Here is a 27,497-nt window from a genome sequence, read left to right on the forward strand (position 1 = left end):
GTTCTTGTCCAGAAACCACACATTATGTACTCCCTGCTCATTTGCTCTGTTCTACCTGCTTCAATGGATAAATAAAGTGGTTAAATGGAACTGTACTCCTGGACTCTGTGTTCTAAAAGACTCCCCTGCTGGGATCAAGCCAGACATTCCTCCCTAAGCCTATCCTTCCTTACACCGATAGCCGATTATTTAGAATGATATCTACCGATATCAGTCTAAAAATCTCTCCCAACTAATGCTGTAAACTATACAGGGAACCCTCTCATTTGGTACACTGCTATAATATTAGAAGTTAAAATTAATAAGAGAGCTGTTATATTCAACTGCTTTTTTGATTTCATAAACACTTGTCTTCATAGCAAATTTATTCAAACATATATATAATTAACAGTAAATAAGCTCACCTATAGTGTTTTTAACTTTACCTCATGTAAACACAATACTTCAATTAATGTAATGCGATTAAGCTCATAATTGTAGTAAGCATAATACATTAATACATAATACACTAGGTGGTGTATGCCAATTTAAATAGCAATATACAGGCATGTAAACACCTTATTATCACATTATTACCACTCTTAGACAAACCCGGCATTGTGATATTTATCACGGCGCCAAATAATATCCAGTACGTCTATAAAAATGTATTTTGAATTTGATGCAAGTAGATAAAAGTAAAACAATGGCCAGTAACATACATACTGTATGCCTATCTGAGTGTGGTATAGGCTAACCACTTATTAGCGAATAATCAGAGTAATGAAAATTGCATGTACACTGGAGTGAAGAGTTCTGCTTGTGTCATGTAAACATCTTACTGCCATTAACTCTGATATTGAGAAATAATTGAATTATTGGTGCACATGTAAATGTAGTCACTGGTTGAGAGATTACTTGATACATTTCAGTAAGTTATACTGTGTCTTTCAACATACCTTTTGATGTTCATACATGCTTTTTTGTCACATTTTTTGTCAAAGTGCCATTTTTCATCTGAGATATTAATAATCTCTGATGAAAAATACTTAGTTACTGTACACCACTGATGTTAACAGATACAACTTTAGCAGTAAAAAAAAAATGTAGCAGTAATTGTTGAAATTAACATGAACTAAGATTAATAAAGGCTGTAGAAATATTGTTCATACTTAGTTCAGTTAAGCTACTGTAGTTAACTATTATTTACTCAGTCCCTGTCAGGGTTATGTTTAGTTTTCTTATGTTTTTGATGTGTTTATGTTTCTTGTATTAGTGTTCGCTTGTCTTAATTTCCTTAGTTACTGATTACTGTCATCTCTGTCTTGTTTTAGTTCCCTCGTTAACTCTTCTCTATATATACTCCTTGTTCTGTTCAGTTCATTACAGGTTCTCATCTTTTCTGAATGTAGTTTGTGTAATTTCTCCTGTGGATATTCTCCTTATTGATTCAAAGTATCTGTTTTTGTAATTCTGCGTCTTGACTCTCCTTGAGACCATGATATAAATGACAGAGAGAAAGTCCGTGCTGTGGGGGCGGTCCTCTCAGGAGCTGTCATGGTTCTCTTACTCATTAACTTCACAGCAGAGCCAACTCCCACCCTTGTCCCCACTCCTGAACTTACTCCTAGGAATCCACTAAACAATCCACTACCACCCGGTTAGTCCCGGTTACCCTGCTCACCTCGTTGTCTCCATAATCACTGCTGGCTCCGTCTAGTTCCCCGAATCCATTAGGCAATCCACTCTCATTGTGTCACCTGCCTACCCATTAACTCCAGCATCACTGCTGGCTCTGTCTAGTCCCCTGAATCCATTAGGCAATCCACTCTCACCCTGTCACCTGCCCACCCCATTGTCTCCATCATCACTGCTGGCTCCGCCTAGTCCCCTGAATCCATTAGGCAATCCACTCTCACCCTGTCACCTGCCCATCCCGTTGTCTCTATCATCACTGCTGGCTCCGTTCACTCACTAGGACTCACCTGCTTTGCTGGTGCCTTGCACCTCCTTGACTCCACCCTCGCCGCAGACCCAGCTCTCTGGCTCCGTCTCAGGTCTCCTCTCCACTAGCTTGGCTCTGCAAGATGGATCCCCTGGCTTCACCTCAGGCCTCCAGGCCCATGACTCCACCTTTGACTGTCAGCTCATTGGCTCTGCGCTCCCTTAGCTCCTCCATGGTCCGACATCGCTCGGGTTTCACAGGACTCCCTCATCCCTCCGGCTCTACCTTGGCCTCTTGTCAGCCTGGTTCTGCAATGGACTTTTGGACTTCTAGCTGTGCCTCAGACCTCCACCACTTTGGTTCCACCAGGTTCCTCCTCTCTGGCTCCAATTTGGTCCTCACTCCTTCCAGTCTCACCCTGTTCTGCTAAGCCCCCGTCTTCACCTCGGTCCCTTAAGCTGACGACATCGCCTTGAACTTCCGGACCTGCAATGTCGCTCCGGTTCATTGGCCTTTGATTTTTCAGGGGTCTCCATCTCACCCAGATCCGCCTCCGTCTGTCATACCCCAGACTCTGGACACAAGAGCCATCAGGCTCCGCTTTGGCTCCTCCCTCCATCAGCTCCACAGTGGTGTTCCCCTCTGCCGGCTCCTCCTGATTCCTGTCCTTCGCCAGCCCCTCATCCTCCTCAAAACCCCCCTCCCTCCCTCCCTCCACCATTAGACTCTTAGGCACAGCACAAGGATGCACCTTGTGGTGGGGGGATTCCTGTCAGTACCTTCATGAAACCCATTTGAAATATGCAGAAACAGCAAGATTTTAGTTTAGCAAAATAAACACTTAATTGTGGAATTTGGATGTTTTCTTTACACTAGTCTGAAAGAACACATTATAAAAGCAAAATACCCCCCCCCCCCCAAAAAAAAGACATGTGCATGAAAAAAACAATGGTTTTCCCTGTAGTGTCTTAATCAATCTTTGAAAATGTAATCAAATGTAGGGCTACTGTTGTCACGATAAAATAAATAAAACTGTAAATTATTTGCTGTTATGCTTTTTTTATACATTTAGGTGTTTTTGACAGTAAGATTATTGTAAAAAATTATATTACTGTAAATAATTAAAATAATGTTATTAAAGCATAAATTGGTTTAAAATAACTGTATATACCCTTCACATATTTATGTATTTTTAAATTAATTTTATTTTTGCAACCAGATATCACTTATTAAACTTAGACTCAATAATACACCTCATTGCGGAGGTCTGCTTGCACGAGTAAAATAAATAAATAACACTCATTTAATGTCTGAGAGCATAAACATAATGCTGGTATCACATTCACTAACTTGTCGTTCTTTAAATTCTTTGTACAAATCGGGATGTTTGATGGCAAGATGCTTTTGACTTCCTTCGCTTGCGTTATTTTGTAACATCTTTTGCAGACGGGCTTTGTGGTGTCCGTGGGCTTGCTCTGGCTGTTGGCAATGTAAGCAAAATAATGGCATATTTCACTTTGTGCATCTGCTTTCTCAACAATTTGTGGACGGTCTGCAAGAGCACCTGTATTTGCAACCATACCTCTCGTTTCTTCACCATAAAAGCCGTTGCGCAGTTGAGAGGAATAAACACGCACTCAATGTGCCTTACCGTGCGTTCACACCGTCGCCGGCGAGAGCGTCAACATTCGCCTTAGCCGCCCTGCCAACAACGCTGTACTGTGCGTTCAAACCGTCGCCGGCAGGAGGGTCAAAGTAAATGACAAGTTGTAGCAATCAATCGGAATCTTCTCAAGCGAGGACCTCTACATTCCGCGTCATAGCTCATTACCATAAAGTTTTATTTATTTTATTTATTTATTTTTACATTTGGCAGATGCTTTTTATCCAAAGCGACTTACATTGCATTAATAATAATAATTTGTTACATTTATATAGCGCTTTTCTGGGTACTCAAAGCGCTTTACATATTGAAGGGGGAATCTCCTCAACCACCACCAATGTACAGCATCCACCTGGATGATACGACGGCAGCCATATTGTGCCAGAACGCCCACCACACACCAGCTTATTGGTGGAGAGGAGACAGAGTGATGAAGCCAATCAGTAGATATATGGGGATGATTAGGAGGCCATGATGGACAGAGGCCAATGGGCAAATCTGGCCAGGATGTCGGGGTTACACCCCTACTCTTTTTCGAAGGACATCCTGGGATTTTTAACGACCACAGAGAGTCAGGACCTCGGTTTAACGTCTCATCCGAAGGACGGTGCTTTTTTAGTATAGTGTCCCCATCACCATACTGGGGCGTTAGGACCCACACAGACCACAGGGTGAGCACCCCCTGCTGGCCTCACTAACACCTCTTCCAGCAGCAACCTAGTCTTCCCAGGAGGTCTCCCATCCAGGTACTAACCAGGCTCAGCCCTGCTTAGCTTCAGTGGGCAACCAGTCTTGGGCTACAGGGTGATATGGCTGCTACATTATACTATACATTTGTATCTGAGTATGTGCAATCCCTGGGATCGAACCCATGACCTTGGCATTGCTAGTGCCACGCTCTAACCACTGAACTACAGGAAAGTTGACCTGATTTCAACTCTCCTCAATGCTCTCACCGTCCAAGAGTCGCCGCGCCGCTCTCACCGGAGCTCGCCGCCGGCTCTCATTGAAAATGAATGACTTCCTGTCGCTTTGACGCTCTCGCCGCCGGCGGTGTAAACACACAGTTAGAAGCAGTGCACTGCACGCACACTGCCCCCTGCTGTCGCACATTAGGAAATACAGCTGGCACTCAAAGTACCGGTACTAATAAAATGAAGAACCGGACCATTTTTAAAAGCTTTCTAGTACCGGTATATCGTGCAACACTAGTAGGGCTAGAATCAAAACTGAAATTCAGAACCTCTAACCAATGTCATTTTCTCATGTTGGTTATTTAGTTTTTTTAATCCTGTTAACACTTCCCCCTTAAAAACATACTACCGTGTAGGGCTGGGCGATATATCGCATGCGATTGTCACGCGTATTTCGTCAGTAAAGCCGGTTCCCTGATTACCGTGAAATCGCCATCACCTGCTTTCAAATGGAGCGGCATTTAATAGACAGAGCCGTAGATCACTGACAAGCTACGCAATATCGCGTTCATATCGCAGATGAATCGCCTTCGATAATGAACGCGATATTGCGTAGCTTGTCAGTGAACTACGGCTCTGTCTATTAAATGCCACTCCATTTGAAAGCAGGTGATGGCAATTTAGCGGTAATCAGGGAACCGGCTTTACTGACGAAATGCGTGTGACAATCGCATGCGATATATCGCCCAGCCCTACTACCGCGTGTGTAGCCACATGACTCCACCCCGTCCAGTCAGTGGCATAAAAGCAACACGGAGGTGAACGCTGGTTCAACACATAGTGATGGCGCGTGAGCGGTGAGCCTTGCGTCTTCAGTAAACTTTGTCAGTTATATTTGTTTTAAGGTTTGCCAGTTTGGACATTCAAGTGATTTTAGACGACTGGTATACTATTTCGAGCTACCGTGCTCGCGCAGCTGCATTGTGGCACGAACACTCATACAAACAGTAGCTGCGCAAAACGTGAAGATCGCGCGCACTGAGGAGCAGAAACTAGTTGTCAGAGCTGTCCTGTGATTTATCACTAAAGTAGCTTAGAAACTTATAGCATATGCAGTATTTTTCGACTTTTGAAGGAACTATTTACAACCCACAGCTTCACAATTAACAGAGAGACAGTATGACTTAATTTACACAAGCAATCACTCATACTGGTACTGTGCTAATTTATCTTGATCTGATTTACAACGAGCAGAAATCTGTAAGAAATGTTACGAACCATAGATAAAATAACTGCTGATAGTGAGCTGTTATATCAGACCACTCTTTCAATAGGAAGAAGAGTTGACTATTAAATCCCACCTTAAATAGTCAAGCATATTTACAGTATCCTTGTCAGTGAACTATGAGGGCAAAAAAACAGAAACAAAATAATCGTTCATTAATCGTAATTGAGGTAAAATGTTCAATTAATCGAGGTTTTGATTTTAGGCCATAATCGTCCAGCCCTAATCAAATGAAAATACAACAATTCATTTACAAATTTTTATTCATTCATTCATTCATTCATTCATTCATTTATTTATTTATTTTTATTTATTTATTTATTTATTTATAAGGTGCTGTACACCGGAACTTTTATACTTGTATAAATTAAAGTAAATCTTGGTTGCATAATATTCCTTAAATATAATATTAATATAATATTCCTTAATAATAAAATAATTTCTGTCATAATTTCTTCAATTTAAACCAAACTTTTATTTGAATGTTTTGTCCAGGATGATCTGTGGTGCTCATTCACACAGAGACAAAAATCAGGAGTGTCGAACTTAAAATGTGACAAAAACACTACATAAAAGTAGTTTATGCCATTTTGGAGAAGAAATATTAAACAGACAGACACATACACACATTTTATGAACTGATAAGTGAGGAACTGATGCCAAAAAACCTCCCCCCACACATGCAGACACAGATTCATGATAGAGCTGGCAGACTGCTGCTGGTTTAGTGTGTGTCCTGAATGGAGGAGTGTTAATTAAAGCAGGAACACTATTGATCTGACCCTCCTCCATCCTCCCCCACCCGCCTCCTGCACCTTCATAATGTGCGAGAGTGTGTGAGATGGAAAATGAGAAAAAAATTTGACAGTGTTAAGTAGGGGTGGGAATCATCTGGGACCTGGTGATACAATATTATCTCAATATCTGGGTCACTATATGATAATGATATGATGCTTGATGAACAGTGCACAATCACAAATAGCATGATTTTCTCTAAGATAGTGGACAATGTGGAAGTATAGCGATAAATAAGATGGCATATTTGCATTTTTAATAAACTGGATTGTGTGAGAAGCAAGTCAGAAAGTCACAGCTATAAAAATACCGGAAGCTTTGGATGCAGAGACAGGACAAGGGGATAATTAATACTTATAAATCAATGGGAGACTAAAATAGAGACTGGGGATGAGAAAAGCTATAAAGGAGAAAGAACTGAGGGTAATTCTAAGCAAGGGAGGGATTAGAAATGCATATGTGTGTAAATGAGTGGCTGTATATGAACAAGTTACTCACCTCACAGGAGCCACCATGTTGAGATCACATGTAATAAAATAGCTCAAACTAAAACTGAAACAAAAAATAATGAAAACCTCTGAAATAAAATTGGTGTAAAAACCATCTTCACTCAGAAATTGCTTGTCAATTTTACAAAAAATTACAAAGAATCGGCAAGAATCTCATTGAATTAAAGGTGAAAATTTGAAGTAGAAAGACTGAAAATCATATTCTTGTAAAATGTATAACAATAATCTTGATTTTTTTTTACTTTTTTAATTTTTATATATATATACAGTGGGTACGGAAAGTATTCAGACCACCTTACATTTTTTATTCTTTGTTATATTGCAGCCATTTCCTAAAATCATTTAAGTTCATTTTTTTTCCTCATTAATGTACACACAGCACCCCATATTGACAGGAAAACACAGAATTGTTGACATTTTTGCAGATTTATTAAAAAAGAAAAACTGAAATATCACATGGTCCTAAGTATTCAGACCCTTTGCTGTGACACTCATATATTTAACTCAGGTGCTGTCCATTTCTTCTGATCATCCTTGAGATGGTTGTACACCTTCATTTAAGTCCAGCTGTGTTTGATTATACTGATTGGACTTGATTAGGAAAGCCACACACCTGTCTATATAAGACCTTACAGCTCACAGTGCATGTCAGAGCAAATGAGAATCATGAGGTCAAAGGAACTGCCTGAAGAGCTCAGAGACAGAATTGTGGCAAGGCACAGATCTGGCCAAGGTTACAAAAAAAATTTCTGCTGCACTTAAGGTTCCTAAGAGCACAGTGGCCTCCATAATCCTTAAATGGAAGACATTTGGGACGACCAGAACCCTTCCTAGAGCTGGCCGTCCGGCCAAACTGAGCTATCGGGGGAGAAGAGCCTTGGTGAGAGAGGTCAAAAAGAACCCAAAGATCACTGTGGCTGAGCTCCAGAGATGCAGTCGGGAGATGGGAGAAAGTTGTAGAAAGTCAACCATCACTGCAGCCCTCCACCAGTCAGGGCTTTATGGCAGAGTGGCCCGACGGAAGCCTCTCCTCAGTGCAAGACACATGAAAGCCTGCATGGAGTTTGCTAAAAAACACCTGAAGGACTCCAAGATGGTGAGAAATAAGATTCTCTGGTCTGATGAGACCAAGATAGAACTTTTTGGCCTTAATTCTAAGCGGTATTTGTGGAGAAAACCAGGCACTGCTCATCACCTGTCCAATACAGTCCCAACAGTGAAGCATGGTGGTGGCAGCATCATGCTGTGGGGGTGTTTTTCAGCTGCAGGGACAGGACGACTGGTTGCAATCAAGGGAAAGATGAATGCGGCCAAGTACAGGGATATCCTGGACGAAAACCTTCTCCAGAGTGCTCAGGACCTCAGACTGGGCCGAAGGTTTACCTTCCAACAAGACAATGACCCTAAGCACACAGCTAAAATAACGAAGGAGTGGCTTCACAACAACTCCGTTCTTGAATGGCCCAGCCAGAGCCCTGACTTAAACCCAATTGAGCATCTCTGGAGAGACCTAAAAATGGCTGTCCACCAACGTTTACCATCCAACCTGACAGAACTGGAGAGGATCTGCAAGGAGGAATGGCAGAGGATCCCCAAATCCAGGGGTGAAAAACTTGTTGCATCTTTCCCAAAAAGACTCATGGCTGTATTAGATCAAAAGGGTGCTTCTACTAAATACTGAGCAAAGGGTCGGAATACTTAGGACCATGTGATATTTCAGTTTTTCTTTTTTAATAAATCTGCAAAAATGTCAACAATTCTGTGTTTTTCTGTCAATATGGGGTGCTGTTTGTGTTCATTAATGAGAAAAAAAAATGAACTTAAATGATTTTAGCAAATGGCTGCAATATAACAAAGAGTGAAAAATGTAAGGGGGTCTGAATACTTTCCGTACCCACTGTATATATAAAATGAATGAAAAATGTTATTTTATTGTTTAAAATGAAAGAATTTGTATAAAAATAAAAAATATTAATAAAAAAACTATAATGGTATCTCAATACTAAAATAACACTGGTCCAAGATGGCTGTCATCGACAAACATAAAAAATTACATTTAAGATTGTCTTCAAATTTGATATTTCTTTTAAAACTGTGATGCGACAAATTTCTCTCTCATGCCAACAAATCAATGCCAGTAGTGAGCACCACAGAAACTGTAATTGTGCACAGCAAAAGTCAACTGCAGTTGAGTCAGCAGCTTCAGAAAAGAAGTTTCATTAAGGGCACATATTTACATATGGGTACTGACTATTTCGAGACTGAAGGACAAACACAAAGGTTGACCTGTCCCTATCCCGCCTCCATACATAACCCCTCAACCATATGTCCCAGATATATCCGGTGTCAATATGTTCTATTCCACCACAGACGTCACAGACACGAATTGATTGGACAGATTTTCTGTTTTTCAGACTCGTGTAGACTGTGACATTGTCTTTTCTGTTCGAAAGCGAATCAATAGTTGTGCTTGCCAAGTTTGCCAGCAACTGTCCTTCAATAATGCTAGCCCGTTTCTTACACTTAAAACAACTAAAAACAGAAATCAAATCTCATTCATGTCAATTGTTAACCTAAACTGCTCAATTTATATGGATTAGTTTTAAGATCTCTTTATGAACTTTTTGACTAGTCAAAGTTTCAATTGCGTAGCTGTCTATGGAGGGACAGAAATCTCTGAGATTTCATTAAAAAACTATGACCCAAAGCTACGGCTGTGCTCTACCAGTTGAGCTACAGGAAAAGGTTTTTTGAATGAAACTGAATCAGACGGCCTTTCTGCCAACCAGCAACACCATATGGCCTCTCCACTGAGCCATTGCCCCTAAACGTTGATCTGTTGTCCATAACATCAGTCCTGATTTGCAGGAGAAGGCTTTTCCGTGAATCAGGCAGACGGCTCGTAGCGGGAAACTCCGCACCCCTGCCGTCCCACTGAGTCTGAGCCATGTGTAACCATGACAATGAGGACACACATCTCTCCATCATTAAGCATTCATTACAGTGTACAATATCCTCAATATTCATTGGTTTGTTGAGAATGTGTGATCGGTCCTTACCCCATAAAGGCTGACATAAAAACATAAACTAAAAAACAAATATAGATTTATGCATCATATTTGATACATCAGACTTTTATGGTCACTTCCTGAAAAATTTTAAGGTAACTATTTATTCTAATTCTAAAGGCTCTTTATCACAGTTTAAAAAAAAATAAATAAATAAGCAGCACAACTGTTTTCAACATTGATAATAATAAGAAATGCTTTGATCACCACATAAAATGCTTTTTTAAACATAAAAGATGATTAGTGAAGGATCATGTGACACTCAAGACTGGAGTAATGACGCTGAAAATTCAGCTTTACCATCACAGGAATAAATTTCATTTTAAAATGTATCCGTATTTTAAATTATACTTATTTCAAAAACATTATAAAATCTTACTGACCCCAAACTTTTGAACAGTAGTGTATGTATAAATAATAAATAAATATATAAATTAATTAATTTATTATACACTACTGTTTAAAAGTATGGGGTCGGTAAGATTTTATAAAGTGTTTGATAAAAACAGATATAAAAATATATGTAAATTATTATTTTATATATAATAAATATTAGTTACCACTCCAATGATATTTCCATTTTTAATAAATATGATTTTATGATTTGATGGTCCCTTATAGGGCTTATAGGGTTAAGTTAAATACATCACATTTATTAGTATTGTATTCAGAAATGATAAATTATATACAGGTCACGTGAGGAGAAGCATCAGAACAAGGTACTAATGGAGCTCAAATAGACATTTTTCACACACACAAAAAAAATAAAATAATAATAATAGAATAAAATTTTGTCTTCATTTACTCAAAGATGGTCCTCCTGATCCATTTTCATTGTATGGGAAAGAGATATGTAAACATTCTGCTAACATTCTCCCTTTCTGTTCCACCAAGAAACAAACACAGTTTTTCGGGTCAATATTCCTTTAAATATTAAAAAGGTGACCTTTACAGTCTTCAGTTCTAGATATTTGGGGGCTTATTCCCATTGATTAGGACTATACTCCATGAATGTGTCAATGGATGACTGGGAATAATTTGGTTAACTGCAGCATTTTGTGCTGAGCTGATAGCATTGCTTCAGCGGGCGCTGTTCTGATTTTGACCATATGTGCTGTGAGATACAGAGGAAAGGATGCCACATAAACACAATGCACATGAACACACACACACATACGCACACTGTCTTATTCACATCTTCTAGAGTGTCACAGATCGGGCAGTCCAAATGTTTATTCAGGCCTAAAATGACGGGAGTACAGGACAGAGGCAGTGATGTGGAAACAAGACCACCTGGCTTCACACACTGCTGTCCATCACTTTTGTGCTGCGCAGACAACATTCTCAACAATTATTCAACACTTTTCAACCAGTGCCCCCTTCTGACCAACTTTAAACATTACATTTATTAAATGATATGTACAGGCTGATTATATTGCAGACGGACTAATGCTTGTGATATTTACTGAGCTCTATCTATCTAGAAAAGACATTTTAATGTGTTACATGGAAAAAAGTCAGATTACAGATACATTATGTTGTTCTAAAACATACATGGATTTATGGATGATGTTTGTAAGAAGTTGGAGTTGGAGAAGTTTAATTTCTATGAAATTCAATTCAAATCTGTGATTCAGCGATGTGTGGTCTTTTGTTATTGGTAAATATATTGATGCATATACATAAAAAAAACGTAAATATCGCTCTTCCTTGAATGGTACATTACTGTTAAAAAAGTTTTTTCCAAATAAATTAAAGGGTTAGTTCACACAAAAATGAAAATTCTGTCACTCACCCTCATGTCGTTCCACACCCGTAAGACTTTCGTTCATCTTCAGAACACAAATTAAGATATTTTTGATGAAATCCAATGGCTTATTGTGAGGCCTGCATTGCCAGCAAGACAATTAACACTTTCAATGCCCAGAAAGCTACTAAAGACGTATTTAAAACAGTTCATGTGACTACAGTAGTTCAACCTTAATGTTATGAAGTGACGAGAATACTTTTTGTGTGCCAAAAACACAACTTTATTCAACAATATCTAGTGATGGGCGATTTTGAAACACTGCTTCATGAAGCTTCAAAGCTTTACAAATCTTTTGATTCGAATCAGTGGTTCGGAGCGTGTATCAAACTGCCAAAGTCACGCCCCCCAGTGGTGAACCACTGAAATTCTGAAACATGTAGCCTCATTTACTGAAATCACGTGACTTTAGCAGTAACACGCTCCGAACCACTGATTCGAAACAAAAGATTCGTAAAGCTTTAAAGCTTCATGAAGCAGTGTTTTGAAATTGCCCATCACTAGATATTGTTGAATAAAGTCGTTATGTTGTTTTTTGTTCTCATCGCTTCATAACATTAAAGAGGTGATGAACTGAGAAATCAAATTTTCCTTGAGCTTTTGACATATAAGAGGTCATCATACTTTAAGAATGTCCTGTAAGTTTTAGAGCTGAAAACTTCCTTGTTAGTCCAACAAAAGCTTTTATTGACACCAGACCCAGCAAACGACAGAATTTACAAAGTGGGGATCTATGACGTCAAAGGGCAGCAAGCACCGCCTCTGCAGAAGAAGATCAACGCCTACTTCATCTCTGCCTGTTTAGCCCCACCCACCGAATCGCACATGACATGCAATAGAATAGGTAGCCTAAGTAACATAGGCCTATGTGGTGCTAAACCGGTTTGAGCTACCAAGTAATAAACATGCCGTTTAGGATTACAAAATATTGTGCAGTGCCTGGACTCGATAGTAATGCAACAACATGTAAGTAACTGTGTTAATTCTAATGCCTGATCTGATATGTAATGATTCATGTACAGTCAGATGTTCTTTGTCTGTGTGTCAGTAAATCAAACCCATGACTAAACGTCAACTTGCGTTGTTTCTCTTAGTAGGATGAAAATAATCTGTTATTTAACGGTGATTAAATTATATAAAGAAAGCGATCAAAGAAAGCTCCCTTTGCAATCGTTGGAGCAGCGCGCTTAAGCTGTCAATCAAAAAGCGCGAGTTTATCAGTGACTGACGCGCAAAACTCCTGTTTTATTCAACAAATCTTTTAGTTATATCGCGTTTGTACTGTTAGTGAAGATGAAAGCATTTGTTAGTGTGCAGAAATTGAGTTGCAATGACGAGATCACTGCTTTCATGCGCTCAACAACATGTCTGTGATCGGCTACAGTGTTCATCACTGCAACCTTTCATGCCACAATCTAAATATAATGCCATAGATCTAAATGTAATGCAACACTTTTCACGATTAGTTAACCTTGAGAGCTGTAATAGTAAAAACGCGCTAAAAGAGAGAGTAATACTTGGCTATTTCAAATGGAAAGATGTCAGCCAATCACAGCAGTGGGCGTTTACACTGAAGTCTCACAGCAGACACGCCCCTTAAAACAGAGCGTTCAAACTAGAGGGCTAAAATCAGGATAGGAAAAATGCCTTTTATTTATAAATTATGACAATTTTGGATGTAAAAGCATACTAACATTATGGGCCCTATTTTAACGATCTAAACGCAAAGTGTAAAGCGCACGGAGCAGGTGCACTCAGGGCGTGTCCAAATCCACTTTTGCTATTTTAACGACGGAAAAACGGTCCGTGCGCCGGGGCGCATTTTTGAAATGGGTTGTCCCTATTCTCTTAATGAGTAATGGCCGTAACGTTCAATAAACCAATCAGAGAGTCATCTCCCATTCCCTTTAAGAGCGAGTTTATCCGCGCCATGGCGGATTGCTATTTACATGGCGTACACGTGATGAGTCAGTTAATATATATGTGTGTGTATTGGCACGATTGTTCAATTAATTAGCCAATTTCGTTCATCATTATAAGTAGTAATAGGCTGAATTGAAAATAGGTAGCCTAATTCTAATACACGCAACGACTATTTACCATTACATTTTTATATTTATGTACACAATAATATTCTTTTACACTGTAATCCTTTTGTTTTTAATATTTGGCATGTTTGTGTGATGCGCATCCCTGTGTGTAATAAGCAAAGTCAACGCGCACTGTGGACGCGCCCAGAGGCGCAGTTTCTACCAACGCGCTCTAACAAAAAAATATTGCACCATTGACTTTAGACTTTAGACCAGGTTTGAGTTGGTCTATAGCGCAGTCTATTTTCAGCTCCTTAAAATAGCAATGCGCCGGCAATGCGCCTGAACACACCTCTTTTTTAGACCAGCACGCCCATGGGCGCACTAACTGGCGCAAATGCATTTACAAATTTAAGGACGTGGCGCTGAACGGGAAAACGCGAATGGCGCCGGACGCAAACTAGCAAACACACTTGCGCTGCGCCTTGCGTCGGGTGTATTATAGGGCCCTATAAGTGCACCCCAGGAAACATTATAAAACAATAAACCAACGTAGTTCATGAACCCTTTAAGGTTGAACCACTGTAGTCACATGAACTGTTTTAAATACGTCTTTAGTAGCTTTCTGGGCACTGAAAGTGTTAATTGTCTTTCTGGCAATGCAGGCCTCACTGAGACATCAGATTTTATGAAAAATATCTTAATTTGTGTTCCGAAGACGAACGAAGGTCTTACGGGTGTGGAACGACATGAGGGTGAGTAATTAATGACAGAATTTTCATTTTTGGGTGAACTAATCCTCTAATACTTTTAATCAGCAAGGACGCATTATATTGATCAAGTGACAGTAAAACTATCTATTTCAAATAAATGTTCTTTGGAGCCTTCTGTTCATCAAAGTATCATTGTTAATAATAAAAAAATGTTTCTTGAGCACCAAATCAGCATATTTCTGAAGGACCATGTGACACTGAAGACTAGAATAATGGCTGCTGAAAATTTTGCTTTCTTCAAAGGAATAATTTACATTTTAAAATACATACATAAAAAATAGATAACTGATATTTATTGTAATAATGAATGTTGTTATAATTGCATAAAACATATTAAGGAGAGAAAATATAATATAGCTGCTAATTTATTTGTAGCTGACAGCATAACTAATGCATTTGTGTCCACAGATGTTATCTCTGACATGTAATGGACTAGCATTCCTGTAGCTCAAACAGAAGAAGTCATGGGTTCAATTCCCAGGGAATGCATGAACTGATCAATTGTATGCCCACAGCTGTTAAGCACTTAAATGAGACAGAGATGGGGATCAATCACAAGAAATTGCAGACATGAGGGAAACTTGCATGGCACATGCGAGACACACTAAATGCCACCTCTCTATAGAGACAATTATGCTCACAGAAACAGACAATGAAAGTATATAAGAGCCCATTTACAGTGATTACTACACTTCTGTAGATTGCTCTTGCATTCGACGAAGCACTTACGTTAGCTTAGTGGCATAGCTGAATAAAACAGACCTATAATGTAGTCTTAACTGAGGGAACACAGCAGCAATTTTGAATGTGAAAGACCACACTGTGCTAAATGAATCTTAATAAACTTTGTGTTAGGGGCTATTTAAAAAAAGAACATGGTGGAAATTGGTTTGAATTCTAAGTTTGAATTCTTTTTTTTTAATCTTAAAACATGCTTTTCACCCTCTTAGTAGTATATTTAATTTGACAATAATACAACAATGTATTAGAATTTAACAATGTTTAGCAGTAAACATACATGCATCATGGAAGAAGTACTTTGTTGGAATGAAATTATAATGTAGTACATTTGGAAATCACAGTGATATTTACCTTGATTTTTCATTGTTTTCTGCACACATCACGTCTCAAATTTCATCTCTGACACTCTTTTCCGACACTGTTGTCTCTTTATGCGTTTTGTTTGTTTAGCTTACCAATGTTTATGTAATAATTATTCATTTTATGATGAAGTTTAATAGTGTAAGATTAAAAGTCTTGGTCTGGCACAATACAATATATACTCACTGGCCACTTCATACAGTAGGTACACCTTGCTAGTACCGAATTGGACCCCCTTTTGCATTCAGAACTGCCTTAATTCTTCATCACATGGATTCAATAAGGTGCTGGAAACATTCCTCAGAGACTTTGGTCCATATGATAGCATCAAGCAGTTGCTGCAGATTAGTTGGCTGCACATCCATGATTGTGAATCTCCCATTCCAACACGTCCCAAAGCTGCTCTATTGGATTGAGATCTGATGACTGTGAAGGCCATTTGAGTATAGTGAACTCATTGTAATGTTCAAGAAACCAGTCTGAGATGCTGGAAGTATCAGAAGATGGGTACACTGTGGTCATAAAAGGATGGTTATGGTCAGCAACAATACTCAGATAAGTGTTCTGCTGCTGTAGTCCATCTGCTTCAAGGGTTGATGTGTTTAGAGACGCTCTTCTGCATACCTCTAGCATCAACAAGGCATTTTAGCCCACAGAACTACCACTCACTGGATATTTTCTCTTTTTTTTCGGACCATTCTCTAAACCTTACAGATGCTTGTGCATGAAGGTCCCAATAGATCAGCAGTTACTCAGACCAGCCCATCTGACACCAACAACCATGCCACATTTAAAGGCACTTAAATCACCTTTCTTTCCAGTTTAAACTTCAGCTGACTGTCTTGACCATGTCTACATGCATAAATGCATTGAGTCGCTGCCACTGACTGATTAGATATTTGCGTTAACAGCTTGAAGACAGCATAACTAGACCTTGTTAAAAAGTTAAATAATTGCCTGATGAGCTACAGTACACAAATAACTCAAGTTATAACTCAACGGCAAGTGTAAAACTGTATCTGTTTTCAACACATCTGTCTGTCATCAGTTGCCACTTCCTCATGCATATATAATACCAGCCAGATGCACATCTACATGCGGGCCAAATCCCTTGATTCGCTCATGCCCACTTCTCTTGACCCAAATTTACTCCCCTATTGCTTATCTCACTGCTTTATCAAGATCTGTGTCAACAACTTCACTGTAAACTGTTTTAATTTTAACATGAATCCTATACTAGCATGAATGCACAAACATTGGAATTGATGGAATGGCACAATGGTGTCACACAGCTGTGAAAGTAATGTGCATCATGTGACAGGTGTGTGGCACAACTTCACTGCAAGCATGCTCAATCAAACTGCAACTTTAGGTTGGACATGAAACCCCCTTTCAAACGTGTGCCTCGATAGCAACACTAGCATCCTGGGAGCCAGAACCAGGCAAGCGCTGCTCACTTTTTTATAGCTGAATTGAACTCATTCCATAATTGAGAAACTTTACACCAGAGGGCTGAGGGCGGGTTTTACCTTTGCTGCAGGTGTCAAAAAATACAGTGTGGGTCCCGCAGTCCTATGATTTATTGCGCAACAAGAAAGGAGTCAACAAATGAAGTTCAGACAATCGAGGGAACAAGATAATCGGGGTAAAAGGTGGAAGGGTGAGGTGTCTAAGTCGCATCATCTTGCTACTGGGGTACCTCAGGGCTCAGTGCTTGGACCACTTCTTTTCTCCATCTACATGTCATCACTAGGAACTTTCATTCAGAAACATGGTTTTTCCTCTCACTGCTATGCTGATGATACATAACTCTACCTCTCATTCCATCCAGATGATCAGACGGTAGCTGCTAGTATTTTAGCCTGCCTGACAGACATTTCTTGTTGAATGAAGGACCACCACCTTCAACTAAACCTTGCGAAGACAGAGCTGCTTGTGGTCTTAGCCAACCCAACACTCCATCACAACTTCTCTATTCAGCTTGGTTCATCAACTCATCCAGAACAGCCAGGAACCCTGAAGCTGTGATTGATGATCAGACCACATTGATGATCAGACCACATTGCTACAACTGCCAGATCCTGCAAGTTTGCCTTATACAACATTAGGAGGATCAGGCCCGAGCATGCTACACAACTCCTTGTTCATCTCTTGTTCTATCCAGACTGGACTATTGTAATGCATTCTTGGCAGGCCTTCCAGCATGCACTGTCAAACCTCTGCAACTGATCCAGAATGCTTCAGCAACGAGCCAAAGAGAGCGCATCTCTCATCATAAAATTGCACTGGTTGCCAATTGCTGCTTGCATCAAATTCAAGGCACTGACTTTTGCCTACAGAACAACTACTGGCTCGGCACCACTATACCTGAACTCATTACTTCAGACTTACGTGCCATCCAAAAGCTTGCATTCTGCAAGTGAACATCGCCTTGTGGTGTCATCACAAAGAGGCACAAAATTACTTTCACAGACCTTTACCTGGACTGTTCCCTGCTGATTGAATGACCTGCCTAACTCAACCCGAGTTGCTGAGTCTTTAGCCATTTTCAAGAAGCTGCTAAAGACACTGTTCCCCAGCTTTCCGTGCGCACGCTTCGAGACGGAGCAGAACACACATAGGCAAATGAATACTATGGGCTTCGGATTCATGCCTAAAAGGTCAAATAGCCTACACACAAAAATGTCAAAATGTCATTTTGGTACGTATCCTCGTAAACACAGTCGGTTATCTCTTAAATTAATGTAAACAGTTGAGAAAGAAAACTCATGTGTAACAGTATATTGGATCTGTACATTAGCTCTTAAAGTGACAGCAGCCCAATATTACTGCTTCAGTCTGTGTCATTTAGGTTAATCAAACAACAAAAGATAAAGATAAAATCATTCACTGCTCTTGAATGAATAACTTTTGTTTTAGGGATTAATCTATATTTAACGTATACAGTGAAGACTACGCAGTGTTATTTTACATTTGATTACTTTATTCAGTTTCTGTTATAGGCTATGATTTACCTGAATACCACTGTTAGTACATCATCCTGAAACTCTGTTTATATAATTTGTATTTTTTTTTTCTGTTGTATTTATTTGCCCATTTTGTAATTAGTTTCTTCGTTCTTATTGTATTGCCGACTGTTTACTAGTCTTCTGTAAATGTTTTGAGGACCTTTTACTTTTCCTACATTAGTTAACCTAGTTTTTGCTGAAGTAGCCTATCAATAATGTGTGAAATTTTACTGATAGACTTGTATCATGAAATAAGACTTTGATCACCCACAAATCATGTTAAATAATTGTGATTTCAATATTGACCAAAATAATCGTGATTATTATTTTTGCCATAATCGAGCTCGAGCAGCTCTACAGTGCACTAAAAACAAGTAAGCTTGAATGACGTGCTTCTTGAATTACTGTGATTGTATGCCATCAACTCTGTAACTAGCAAAATGATCACAGATAAAGCTATATATAGTGAGCATTTCAATTTAATTACAAGTTCAATACTCTTTTGATTATTAGCTTATAAGTACACATTCGGTTATAAAATATGAATAATTTAATGATATTCTTTTTCTACTTGTCTCTCTGCCTCTGCCTCTTTCTCTCTTCTCTGCCTCTAAGCCAGCATAGATACAAAAGGGCTTATAAAGTAATAAAGGATATATTTGGTTGTGAAAGTTCAATGTTCCTCATACAGCCCCTGAGGGAAAAGTGTTTCTTTATTAAATAACCTAGCTGTTCTATTACAGCAAGAGCTGTATAAGCTCACATAATGACAGACTTTTTGCTGACCTGCTCACTGTATCTTGTATTGTTCACACTGGGTCAGATTCACTACTGAGTACCATTTTATACATAAGGTCAAAACTCAAACTCATTATTATTTTATACTAGGTTCTTGACTTAAGTAGTTTCACAATCTCAACAAAACAAAAATTATATTGTTTATATTAAAAAACACATTTTTTGGTATTTCTGCTGAAGAGTTTTCTGAAAATTTTAACAGAAACTGTGAGGTTTCAAGAACTGTACACATTCTTCAATGGAAGCAATAGTTCTGCTTCTCTCAGGTAATACTTGTTGAGGTTGAAGCACTGTTGACTCTGACCTATTTCCGTAGAGTCAGTAAGTTCTATGCACACTCTGTTTGTACATTTTCACAATTTAGTGAACAGACATTCCTTCAGCATAGCATAATACGCGTCTCAGGTTGCAAATGCAACCCGATTCCCTGAGAAGGAATAGACTGCCAATTTAAGGTATGTGTTTACATGTGCTTCAGACAACGGTCATGCTGATGGCGTTCCCCATAGCGTTAACACCAAGATGGAGCACCTTGTTTCCTTCTAAGGAAACTGGGTTTCATACACAACCTGAAGCGTTTTAATGGTGACAGGTATAGCTACCCTAACAAAAAAAGAAGTATACTTCAAGTTCATATTATCAAGTATACTTAAGTAATGTTCAAGTATATTTTTAAGTATACTTTATGTAGTAAGTATACTAGTATCAATGTACAATGTAAACTTGTAAGTGTACCATTTTAATACCGCTTGGGACCAAATTGGCCCAACTGAAGTATACATTTAAGTGTACTATAAGTGTAACAGTAAACTTTAAGTACACAACTAGTTCACAGCTTCATTTCTCATTTGTACTGCATCTGTACTACAAGTGAACTTATAAGTATAGTAGTAGTTTACAACACTTATAGTTTACTTTTTATATATTATTTTTGCACTTTAAGTATACTACTATGTGTTACAGTTGCTGGTGTAGAGATGAGGCAGATACGGATTTCCACAATAACATTAGATACTTTAATCAATCAAAGGCAGGGAACACCAAACGCAAACATAACAGAGAACGGACAGGGAGTGAAGGGAGTGAGTCCATTATATGGGGAGTGCTGACGAGGAGGTCCAGGTGAAGATGATCTGTGATGATGGGGAGATGACGAGGGAAGTGAGTGCAGGTGTGGAGAACAGGAGGAACATGGGAATTGTAGTCCAGGGAGACAGGGGATCTGTGACATTACCCCCCCCTCCCGGTAGGCGCATCCTCGCGCCGTAGATGGAACAACCGGGAGGGGGGTGGGTGCCCTGGAGACCTCATGCAGGTGTAGGGAGAGGAGTGGACTGGAGTGGAGGTCTCCAGGGCGGGACCTCATGCAGGTGTAGGGAGAGGAGTGGACTGGAGTGGAGGTCTGCAGCGGGCAGCCATGGCGGGTTGCAGCGGGCAGCCATGGCGGGTCAAGCGGGCAGCCATGGCGGGTCAGGTGCAGCGGGCAGCCATGGCGGGTCAGGTGCAGCGGGCAGCCATGGCGGGTCAGGTGCAGCGGGCAGCCATGGCGGGTCAGGTGCAGCGGGCAGCCATGGCGGGTCAGGTGCAGCGGGCAGCCATGGCGGGTCAGGTGCAGCAGCCGACTTGCAGACGAGCCCAGGAGGAGGTGAGGATCCGGCGGGACATGGCGATGCCGCAGGCTTAGCCGACTAAAGCGCAGGCGGGGCTCCAGAGGGCCGCAGAGGAGCCAGAGCGACAGACGACCAAAGGGGAGCAGGAGGGAGTGAGGAAGCCAACGGAGCGTGAGGGACGAAGGGACGAGGTGAAATCCGAGGAGTGCAGTCCTGATGTGAGGGCAGGCCGACGAACGACCGATGCGGAACCGGGGGAAGGATGGAGCCTGGCGGAACTGGTGGACTGATGGGCCACGGTGGAGATGAAGGAGGTTGGAGCCAAGGGGGAGCAGATGGACCAACGGGCCGAGGTGGAGTCCTGGGTGAGGTGGCTTGAGGTGGAGGTGCAGTGTGGACATAAGTGGGAGGAGGCGGGAGAGGGAGGCAGGGAGGGAAAACAGTCTTTGGGCTGGAGAGTTCAATAGCAAAGTTCATAATAGGAGCGGGCTCGTGATAGGCTGGAGCGGCTGGCTCGGCGGTAGCGGCTGGAGCTGAGGGCTCGGCGAAGGAGCATGGAGATACTGGCTCGGCGGAGACTGGAGAAACTCGCTCGGCGGAGACTGGAGAAACTCGCTCGGCGGAGACTGGAGATAATGGCTCGGTGGCTGAAGCCGAGGGCCAGTCCATCCCTTCAAATACAATCAGAATTCCCGTAGGAACGGGAGCGGGCTCGGCGGAGACCGGAGCTGTTTGCTCGGCGGCGGAGACTGGAGTGGACTTGGGCTTTCTCTTCTTCCTCCGCCTTCTGGACCCAGCAGAGGAGTGAGGGTCCAGCATGGGACAGGCAGGGAGTTCGCTGGAGGGGCATGCGGAGGAAGACGGAGGCTGACTGACTGGCCCGGCCAACCGTGTTTCTGGATGGACTGGAGACAAACACTCATCCTGAACCTTATCAACGAGGAATTTGGAGCCATTTAACCACAAAATTAAATTGATAGTTTCGCTTAAGGAGAAACGATAATCAGGTTCATCAAAACAGATAGTGTCGTCATCCAGTCCATCCAGAAACAGGGAGATTAAACAAGCATCAGGCCAGTCAGACAGAAAAGCGAGCTCAACGAACTCCTCCACATACCTCTCCAGCGAACGACCAACCTGCAGGAGCCCGATGAGGCGATCGCCGGTTGACAGAGGAGTGGGAGGCATTGGAGGAGCAGGAGCCAGGGAGCAGAGGAAAGTCTCCATTTTTCTCTTGTGGAAATCCAGCGGTATTGGTCCGTTCTTCTGTTACAGTTGCTGGTGTAGAGATGAGGCAGATACGGATTTCCACAATAACATTAGATACTTTAATCAATCACAGGCAGGGATCACCAAACGCAAACATAACACAACAGAGAACGGACAGGGAGTGAGTCCGTTATATGGGGAGTGCTGAGGAGGAGGTCCAGGTGAAGATGATCTGTGATGATGGGGAGATGACGAGGGAAGTGAGTGCAGGTGTGGAGAACAGGAGGAACATGGAAATTGTAGTCCAGGGAGACAGGGGATCTGTGACACTATGTTCCAATTTAGGCATTTTATTTTATACGTGAAATACCTTTAACTGTACTTTTACTTTTTTTATCAACACTTAAATGTAGATAAGTTTCATTTAAAAAAAAAAAAGGAAAAAAAAGGAAACATTTTAAACAAAAAGCTGAGAAAATTGCATTTTTGCCAAAGACTACATCCAGATGGGATTCAGAACGATGATCAAACACAGGTGGAGTAGTCCATATAAACAACTCCAAAGCTTCATAGTCCTCATAGTCCACATAACGATTTTATTTATATGTTGTTTAATGTTTGATGATCACTTTATTTTATATTTGTGTGAGTAATCTTTAATCGCTTGTTTCAGCTTCTTCTTCTGCATTTTGATACGGAGATTCTGTATTCTTTCAGAAGATGTGTAACAGCGCCCCCTACCGTATATAGCCTGAAAATTCAGTCAATGGCGAGGAAAGTAGTTTTTGAAATAAATTCCTATGTACACTACCAGTGGACTAGCCTACACAACAATTCAAATACCCAGAATTAGGAATATATGTGTTTTCTTTATAAATCAATATTTTCAAATTATGTACTTTTATACTATACTTTTATAAATATATCTCGATCAAAGACTGAGTCCAAGTATAGGCCAAATATACTTAGACTTTTCTGTCAGTATAAGTCAAGCATACTTAAGTGCAATTTTAAGTATATTTCTCAGAAGTGCATAAAGTATATTTCTGAGAAGTATATAAAATGTAGACTGAAAGTATACTTATTTTTAGTTTAAAAGAAGTATGCTAATAGCGCACTTGAATAAACTTCTTTTTCTTAAGGGTAGGTATGGAGAACATGCAATTTTGTATCAATGCAGCATAATCATTAGTAGTGTGTAACTCATCTCACACCATTTGAGTTACAAACATGAATTATAGCTCAGTTTACCCTGCTTGTTTAGGAGAGATGTACATTTTAGACTTACGTAACTAACAGAACTACAGAATAGGGGTGTGACGAGAGAGGAGACAGGATTTTTGCACAGTATTTTTAAGAAATCCTCAATGATGAAATTCATGACTAGAAAAATAGTCTGCAGGTGCATTTGAAATGTTTTAACTAATCATCTTGTAATGAATATCATTTCAGTTCTATTCTGAGTATGAATTATCATATGCAGTAAAAGACAACAATACTCAAGCACTGTAAAAGGTTTTGACACAAACTCAACTGACTGGATTCTCTTCTGCATGTTTTCATATGAGTCTCTTCAGATCTTATAACTGTACATGAGCTTCTACAACTTTTGACCTCCTAACTGAACTCCTTTCCACAAATTGATAATAGAAATAAAATAATTTATAAATTAAAATGAATAACAGTTTTCTTTTAGTCTTATTAAGTGCAAACAATAAGTGCAGCCATAATCAAAGTACAATATTCAAAGTGCAAATAAGAGACCAAATTTTTCTTCAAGCATGATTCAGAGCTAAGAGATGGTTACAACTACACAGCCCAGCCTAAGATAGCTTTCATATTGGGAGATATTTTCATGCATGTCATCACCATTTTCACAGATTTGCGTTGTTGTAGTTTACACAGAGACGATAACTGTATCATTTTCAAATAAATGCACTTTGAAACCCATTTTCAAAAGTTTGCGTTTTCAGGCCCCCAAAATGCTGCTGTCATGTAAATGAACGGCCAAATTGCACAAAATGTTTTCCGTATTTAGTTGAAAATGGTGTCATGTAAACAGCCCCTAAGTTTGCAGGCTTGCCTCCAAGTGGCTTTCCTTGGAGTTTTTAATAATAAGGTGATGAGTTGAATCAGGTGTTTGATTAGGGTGACATGATCTAAACTGTGCAGTGGTGTGGGTACTCCAGGACCAGGGTTGGGAACCGCTGCATTTAGGGGACATTTTTTAAGTTGACAAAAAGAGTTGTGTAAACGGCCCCTAAGTGGAAAAAAACATAACCCCTGCTAACGCTGCGATACGCAGGGAAGGAGACAAGAGGTCACTTTTTTTGAATGGATGTCAATGGAGGAGAGGCTCTTGTGAGGAAATAGCTTATCATTTAATGAATCAACAGCCCATCGGCTAATCTTCAATGTTTGCTCTTAAACATTCGTTGAAGAAGGTGGGATGAGGTGGAAATGAAATGAGATGTCAGTATCTATGAAAGGAAAAAGCAGCTGGATTTGACAAAAGGTGCTTAAAACAAAACAAAGATGTAAACAAACCTAAGTTGCACCATCAATCATTTGTGATCCAGGTTGTACATAATGTTGTTCCTACTTTCAAAGTCTATGCCTGTTACCTGTTGTCAAAGTCTCACTATCTTAATCTTGTTCTTCATTCTGATTGATGCTTTTCAGCCCCTCAACTTGTCCGGTTAACTCTGCGTTTCACTTCATATCTCACATACGGTCTAAAAACTTTCACACTACTTATGCTTGTTGCCCTCCTTTTTCATACTCTACACTATTATGTAAATGCAAGCTCAATTTCACACATTGTGTTACAAAATGTCAGAATGCAACTCATACTGATTCTGAACACTAAAAACTTTAAACCATTTAAATTTGCTGCCAAAAAAAAAAACTTCTTAAAATGGTTTTATTATTTGACCATTTATTTTTTGGGAAATACAGGAAATTGTTGGTGGAGAAAAGTAAAAACGTGACTATATCTCAGTATAATCACTACATGATAAATAACAGAGAGCAACAACAAACACAACAACAAGAGCAAAATAACATTAAAATCATCAAAAATAAACAGTAATTGCATAATTTATTCATGCCATGGTACATGCTGGGGACGACATCTATCAAAATCACAATTTACAGTGTTAAGTACTTACACTTAATCCAACCACTCTGAATTTACCTGGCTGTTATTCACCTTATAAAAAGAAATCAAGTTTAAACTCCAAAACATCAAGCAAAAATTCTAGAAATTTATGTGAACTGTCAAATCACACAGTAATGCAATAACATAATTATCTTTTTTTTTAACATTGCAATGCAGAGAGCATGAATTCTTGTAAATTGTGTCTTTTTTTTATTGTATTGTCCTACTAAAATACCAGAATTTACTCTAAATGTTGCATTCTCAGTGCTTCCACAAGGGCTACTATATCAGGCATTAATGTAAACTATCTTCTTCTATGGTCAGTTTTCTCTTTCAGGTCAACTATTGTCAAGTTGCAGCAACAGTTTCAAGAAAATTTGCAGAAACATTTTTATGTAGCTTCTAGAATAATAACACAGTTTAAGGGCACAGACATTTGACGGTAACTCCATCGCCGCCTTAAAGGGATAGTTCACCCAAAAATGAACATTCTGTCATCATTTACTCACCCTCATGTTGTTTCAAATCTGTATAAATTTCTTTCTTCTGTGGAACACAAAAGAAGATATTTTGAAGAACTGACTTCCATTTTATGGACCAAATAAAATATGGACCAAACTCAGATAAGAGTTGCATGATTCTGGATAAATTGAGAATATCTTTTTTTAAATAGAGATCACAAATCTCCTACTATTCTGAAAAGACAGCTAAACAAAATAACATGTAATTTACTTGAAGTTCTGACAAAATGTTAATTGTTGCAGTCTATTTAAAAATATTTAATAATTTGAATTATCATCTTTTTAAAATCAGTTTGAATGAATGATTCAGTGACTCACTCACAAAGACTTAATTTGTTTCATTACTGGATGAATCAGCATTTTTGAATGAATCTCTTGAATGAATGATTCAGTGACAAATACATTTTTTTAACAGTCAATTTTTTGCCACCTACTGGTGTAACGATTCTTAGTTTCTTTCAAAATGTGATTTACTCTATTTTGATCGCTAATGTAGACATCAGTGTTTATATCTGAACTATACACTTTTATCTCAGTTCTTCTATGATAATATGAATGTAACACAGAAATAATGACACTGTGTGGCTGAAAAGATTGTTTGTGAATCTGTTTCATTACTTATACATAACATCTGCTCTGTCTGGGTCAGCGGCAGCTCCAGTGAAGATTTTAATGTTCCGCTGTGATCAGACTTGTCAACGGTTTAACAGACAAACTAAGGCGTTGTCATTTAGGAATAAGATCACGCGGGTGTTTGAATTGAAATTGCGACTTAATCATGCAGGCCTATACTGACACATTTCTTAAAATACCTTCTTTTGTGTCATTAAGTTTTGGAACGACATGAGGGTTGAATAAATGATGACAGACTTTTCATTTTTGGGTGAACTATCTCTTTAAGTGCTGAGGTTTGTTATTTCAAAATAACAAAAGAACACACGTCAGATATACACAACATGACTGCATGTGTGCGATGCATTCGCAATGCATTCACAACTGCCCTATCTTGCATCCTGCTCTCTTTCCTCAATTCTTTCCGACCTCTGCTTACTCTTCCAGTCGCTGACATTGCTATTGTGTGTCCTAGTACCAGAGTTGGTTCAAGTTTGACCTATCTGATTTTCTTTGACCTGTTCTCCCTTACATCCCTGAACTCCAGTTACATCCACTCTCTTAAGCCCAGTCAGGAAAGTGTTAACATGCTAGAACATGCATCAGTGATATGCCCAGTAAACACACAAGTGTTATTCCAGGCATCTGTGATCCGCAAATGCTGGTAATATTTGTATACTGTGCATTCACTCGGCTGGATCAATGCGATA

The 27,497-nt window shown here is 39.7% G+C and overlaps 1 protein-coding gene across 1 annotated transcript in view; it reads right to left on the minus strand.

Annotated features, from left to right (window-relative positions):
• The window catches only part of ppp2r2bb (protein phosphatase 2, regulatory subunit B, beta b), a 99,784-nt gene that overhangs the window by 64,056 nt on the left and 8,231 nt on the right, over positions 1-27,497 (minus strand). The gene's annotated exons all lie outside the window — the stretch shown is intronic.

The sequence above is a fragment of the Megalobrama amblycephala genome, linkage group LG18 (genome assembly GCF_018812025.1).
Source record: "Megalobrama amblycephala isolate DHTTF-2021 linkage group LG18, ASM1881202v1, whole genome shotgun sequence".
Taxonomy (NCBI): Eukaryota; Metazoa; Chordata; class Actinopteri; order Cypriniformes; family Xenocyprididae; genus Megalobrama; species Megalobrama amblycephala.